General features: G+C 37.8%; 1 non-coding gene across 1 annotated transcript; it reads right to left on the reverse strand.

Annotated features, from left to right (window-relative positions):
* Positions 1-227: 227 nt before the first annotated feature.
* Positions 228-355, reverse strand: LOC140521892 (U6atac minor spliceosomal RNA). Its single transcript, XR_011973169.1, has one exon. It is a non-coding gene; the product is annotated as a U6atac minor spliceosomal RNA (small nuclear RNA).
* Positions 356-5,823: the final 5,468 nt, after the last annotated feature.

The raw sequence follows: 5,823 nt of genomic DNA on the forward strand, positions 1-5,823 counted from the left end.
AATTTTTTGTTTTGTGATTTCTAACAATTAAAATTGTCCCTGGTAAAGACGTTGGGCTGCCTTGGGTGCTACAGCCCTGGTTACTTAGGGCAGAGAATGTTAAGTAGAAGACTTCCGTTCAAGTACCCGTGGCCCCTACATGATCCTGGCAGCCCTTTCTAATTCTGAAATTCCGTGAATTAAGCTAATTTATGCAAATTGAAATCGACAGAATTAGGAGCCCCTCTCGAAAAACATGGTTAGATGCCACAGAGTAGGTGGCAATGCCTTAACCGTATATGTGTTGTAAAGGCCGCTAGGACCTCTTCCATCCTTATCAAGGGGAGTGCTAACCTTCTCTCCTTTCATACAACACGGCAAGACCCTCCCAAACTTGGTTATATAGAGCCTCAAAACAGAGGTAACTTTTTCATTAGGGTGAAAATTTTTGTTTGTCTTAAAAATATAGCTAGAGAAATAACTGAAAATTTTTTGACGCAACACCCCATAAATAAAATTAAAACAGACTTCTGTGAACGACGTTATTATGAAATAAAACTTTTAATTTGGGTCTATAATTTATTCATATAACTACCCAATCACAGACAAGCTAATAAAACGTCACAGGAAATGCCGAAACTACAGTAAGAATCACAGTGAATAGGATTTTTAAAAAAAGAATAGTTAAAAAAATCCACAATTGTTAAATTAATTCATGTCAATGAAGACATGAAGACATAATATTTGATTGCTTAAATATTTGATGGTTTTGTGTCGAAATGGAAAACGCATAGGGACGAATCTGCGGATACGAACTAGGAAGTTAACATCGGGGAGCTAGCGCAGGACGAATATAGCCTGCGTTCCCGAGGCTGGACGCCTGGGGGCGCTCGAGGTCACTGCTTGGAGAAAAGCTTTGAAAGAGTCCGTGCTAAAAAGTATCACTGTCATTGTCACTTACAAAGCGCTGTTAGGCTCGCTAAGAGCTTGCACGTATATAATGTCTCCTTTGAGCAACCACTCCGTGTGGTAGATAGTAACATTGTTATTCCCACTTTACAGATAGGGAAACTGAGGCTCGGAGATACTGAGCCACTTGCTATAAGCCTCCCATGTAACAAGGATCAGGGGGGCATTTAAGCCCTTGTCTTCCCACGTCACCAAGCTGCTCTGAAAGCATTTCTGCGGGTTACTGATGTTTATTTTTTTAGAAAAATAAAGAATAGAAAAAAAGTTTTAATTTAATTGACAGACATTTAATTTATTTGGAAGTATTGGAACATCTTTCCACATTAAGGGTTAGGTATTAAAGATTTGTCACTTTATTATTAATTAATCATTAGTTAATGATTAATTAGCTATCTATTTTTAATTAATTATTAGTATTTTTATTGATGTTATGTTATTTTACAGCTTCATCCTCTGACTTCTTAGAACACTGGGGTTGGGAAAAGATCTCAAAAAGGACATCCTTCTGTTTCTGGGTGGCACATGTGGAGTTCATTGTAAAGCAGATTTACAGCTGGAAGGATCCTAAGGTCATGGAGTCCAACCCCTCTCGTTTTACAGATGAAGAAACTGAGGCACGGAGACATTAAATAAACTTGCCCACAGCCAACACGTGTTGGAGGCAGTTTTGAATGACAGGCTCCTTGAGCCTGGATTCAATACCTTAATTAGTAGGCCTTGTGTTTTAATCCCCTCCTCCATTCACCACCTGACCTAGTGATTTCCAGGGGCTTACCAGAACCCCCAAAGTTGACAGATCCCAAGATGAGATTGTAACTGTCAGCTCAACCCAAGAATCAAAGCAACGGAAACTGACATAAGGGTGAAAGAAAGCTGCTCAGGTGCCACAGGCCAGGTGTCAGGGCAAGACTTGGAATCAGCCTGGGTCCCCTTTGTAATTAGCTATTAGCATCCGCCTGAGGGCTTTCATCCTTCACTATAATATACAGTAGTTGTTTCAATTTGTTAATTAAAGAAATATTTCCTATTCTATAAAGAGAAATTTTCTAGCTTTAAAAACATGTTTACAAAAAGTCAGAATAACATGGAAAAACATATTGACTGGTAAAGTTAACTAAACAGAACCAGGAAAACAATATACAAAATACTGCAACATTGTAAATGGAAAGTATCAGAACAAAACAACCCAAACCAAATGCCGCTAAATTCTAATCACCACAAGATACTTTCCTTTCCACTTTACAGAGGTAGAAGCCTATGGATGTGGAGAACTACATAAAATGTTAATCTTATTTGATGTGATGGTTAGATTTGCTAAATTTTTTTTCTTCTTTTTAAAATTCTTTGTTATAAGGTATGGCTGGTGCGGAGCAGAGAAGAGGAATATGTAAAAACAAATTTATTGTTGTTCAGTCACGTCTGACTCTTCATGATCTCATCTGGAGTTTTCTTAGCAGAGATATTGTTTGCCACTTCTTTTTACAGCTCATTTTACAGATGAGGAAACTGAGGCAAACAGAGTTAAGTCTTGCTCAGGGTCACATAACTAATAAGTGTTTGAGGCCAAATGTCTTATTGACTCAGGCCCAGGACTCTATACACTATGTTTCCTAGCTGCCATGATATAAAAACAAAAGACCCCAATAAATTTTTAAATTTAAAAAGTCAGATTAAAAATGTTACTTTTACTTCAATGAATTGGCCCCCTAAATATGGATGTCCTCAGAGATTCAGTCTTAGGCCTTATTGTTTTCTCCCTATGCTCTTTTTTGGTCATTTCATCATCTTCTACGGGTTCAATTACTATTTCTGTGTAGATATTGTAGATATCTACACAGTACTACAACACAAATTGTCTATGTTGTCCTGATATCTCCCCAGTACTATGTCTCTAACTCTCTTTTAACCGTTTCCACCTGGATGTCTTATTGTCGTCCCAAACTCATCATGACCCAAATGGAACAAACTCATTATATGCCTCTTAAACATGTCTTTCCTCTGTATCTCCCTATTCCTGTTGAGGGGACATTCATCCTTTCAGTCCATGCCCTCAGACTATCCTTGATTTTTTTCTCTCCTACCTTCCATTGGTTGTTAAATCTTGTTAATTCTATCCCTTTTTCTATTCACTTTTGTGGTTACTTTGCTAATTCAGACTCTCTTTGCCTGCTATACCATTGGAATCGGTTTTCTTGCATCCAGCCTCTCCTCTACAATCTATCCTTCATGTTGCTGCCACGTTACTAAACCTCAAACACAGGTATGATCCTGGCATTGCCCATCTCACAGACATCACTGTCTCCCTCTTTCCAAAATACAAACCCCTCAGCTTAGCACTGAAGGACCTTCAACCTACATGACTCCCACCTATCTTTCTTCACTTATACTACTTCCCTTCCCATACTCTGCATTCTAGTCAAACCAGTTTTTTGGCTGTTCCCCAAAGTTTGATGTTTGCCCTTTCACCTCCTCTCTCGAATCTTTCTTAGTATCACCAGTTTCCTTCAAGGCTCGGTTTAAGTGACATCTATTATAGGAAGCCTTTCCTTTCTACCTCCTCTCCCCCTGCAGTATTGAGGCCCCCAATTACCTTATATTGTGAACATGTTTCATTTAGTATAATGTAAGCTCTCTGAAGGCAGGGAATATTATTTTGGTTTTGTCTTTGTATCCTAAACACCCGGCACAGATGTCTCACACATTTCCAGGGGAGGGGGTGTCCAGACTTGTGATTTCATCTCTGTGGGGAATTCCTGGTGTAATAACTCACCTCACAGATGCAGAACTTCCGTTCTCTGCAGTTTATCATCTTATTGCCTTGGGCATGGAGAGGTTAGATCTCCCTGCTAGTATGTATCTGGGGCAATATTTGAGCTTAGGTCTTCCTGATTTGAAAGTCAACCTCTATTCACTATACTGTGCTTTCTCTGATGGCACTACTCGTACACACATGAAGAACTTAAACTGTGGAATGCAGGTAGTGGGGTATAGGAATCTATTTTGCTCTACAAGAAAATAGAGGGATGGGGATAAGTGAAGGGGGGAGAGGGGTTAGAAAGGAGGAGAAGACTGGGGAAAGGGATAATCAGAATGTACACTGTCTTGGGGTGTGGGGAGGGGAGAGATGGGGAGAAAATTTGGAATTCAAAATCTCGTGAAAGTGAATGTTGAAAACTAAAACTAAAAAAAAGAAATAAAGATCAATTTAAGTACCTATAGGACTATTCAGTAACCATGGCTGGGCTACACCAACATAATGAAAATGACAATACTATCAAAATTAATTTACACTTTTAATGCTATGCCAATCATACTATTGAAGGGATACTTTACAGAATTGGATAAAATAATAAAATTCAATTCAAAAAACAAAGTAACTAGAAAATCAAGGAAAATAATGAAAAGAAGGATGTAAGGAGAAAAGAACTTTCAACTCTCAAAATGTAAAGCAGCAGTCATCACAACTATCTGGTATTGGTTTAAAAGTGGAGAGATCGATCAATGGAACAGAACAGAGAAGGGAGAATCAGAAATAATGAAACTCAATAGCTTAGTGTTTTGTTTTAATTGTAATTTTTTTAACTTATGGAATAAAACAAGGATTTCCATAACATAGTAAAATTGTAAAAAGATGATTGTATATGAAGCTGCAAATCTATTGTATATAACTTGCTGTTCCTTTTAAATATATAATAAAGTTATCACGTTAAAAAAAAGTGCTTGTTGAATTGATCTATAATCCCCTCAACGTACGTACTCCTTCCACTAGTACAAATGGCAGTCTATTTGTACCTTTTCATTCTTTGGGTTTTCTGCCTATGTTCTTCTAAGAGGATTTATCCCACATTCTTGAGGTCTTCTCCTAGGTCTAGGCATAGAGACAATCCATCTCTTATCCCTTCCTCTTTCTATATGACAAACCCACTTGCATTTCTGATGTGACATCTTCTGGGTGCCATCTTTAGGTATTGCTTGCATTGGTAACATGTTTTAGTCTACTTCATATCCATTTCTCTGTCAACCACGAATCTTCTAGATTATGTTATTTCATAATTCATAGCTATCTAGCATCACTAGAAGAATATCGATTTCAAAATATAGAAGTTTGTGTCAGATAAGAGTTTTATGTGCAACACCATTTTCCAAATACAGCGTAGCCCACTCTCTTTTTTCTCTTCAATTGTGGGCCCAGCTCATCATCCTTTTGCTAGTACCTGTCCAAGGTGCTAATGGACTAACCCTTGGCTACCTTCGCAGCTGCATCATGAGTACTGTTAGGTGTCCCATGAAGTCATAGGTTGCCTTTGGGTCCAAGATGGAATCATTTCTGTTAACTTTTTCATTTGCCTCCCAAGAAGAACCTTTGAGCCATTCTCTTCATTTACCTGCAACCTACTTTTATCTTATGGTTTAATTTTTCCTGAGAATATCAATATTAATATTGATTCAATTCCTCTATGTTTGAATATGTCAACTCAATCATTGGATAAGGACCAAAAAATTGGAATACCTCCAGTTAACTTGGTTTAGACATAGTCTAAGAATGGTGTGATTCTTAGCTCCCTTGGTTCTATTTTCTGCCACTTTGTCAACCTCATCAAAGAAGAGAATGGGAACCACAAAGAATTAAGGCCATTTTCTATTGTTTGTTCATTTGTTTTGTGAGTTGCCAGGGCCAATGAATCAAATTACCAAATGACCAGTTCATTGATTATGAGTCTCTCCTTCCTTAAACAACCTGATTTTTAGGCAATAGAAATAGCCTATTATTGGGACCATATTGGAAGCCTTTCTTGAGATCATAGATCTAGAAGAGGTCATCTAGTTCAACCTTCTCATTCTACAGATGAAGAAACTAAGACCCAGAAAGGTTAA

This window comes from Notamacropus eugenii, chromosome 1, assembly GCF_028372415.1.
Source record: "Notamacropus eugenii isolate mMacEug1 chromosome 1, mMacEug1.pri_v2, whole genome shotgun sequence".
NCBI lineage: Eukaryota > Metazoa > Chordata > Mammalia > Diprotodontia > Macropodidae > Notamacropus > Notamacropus eugenii.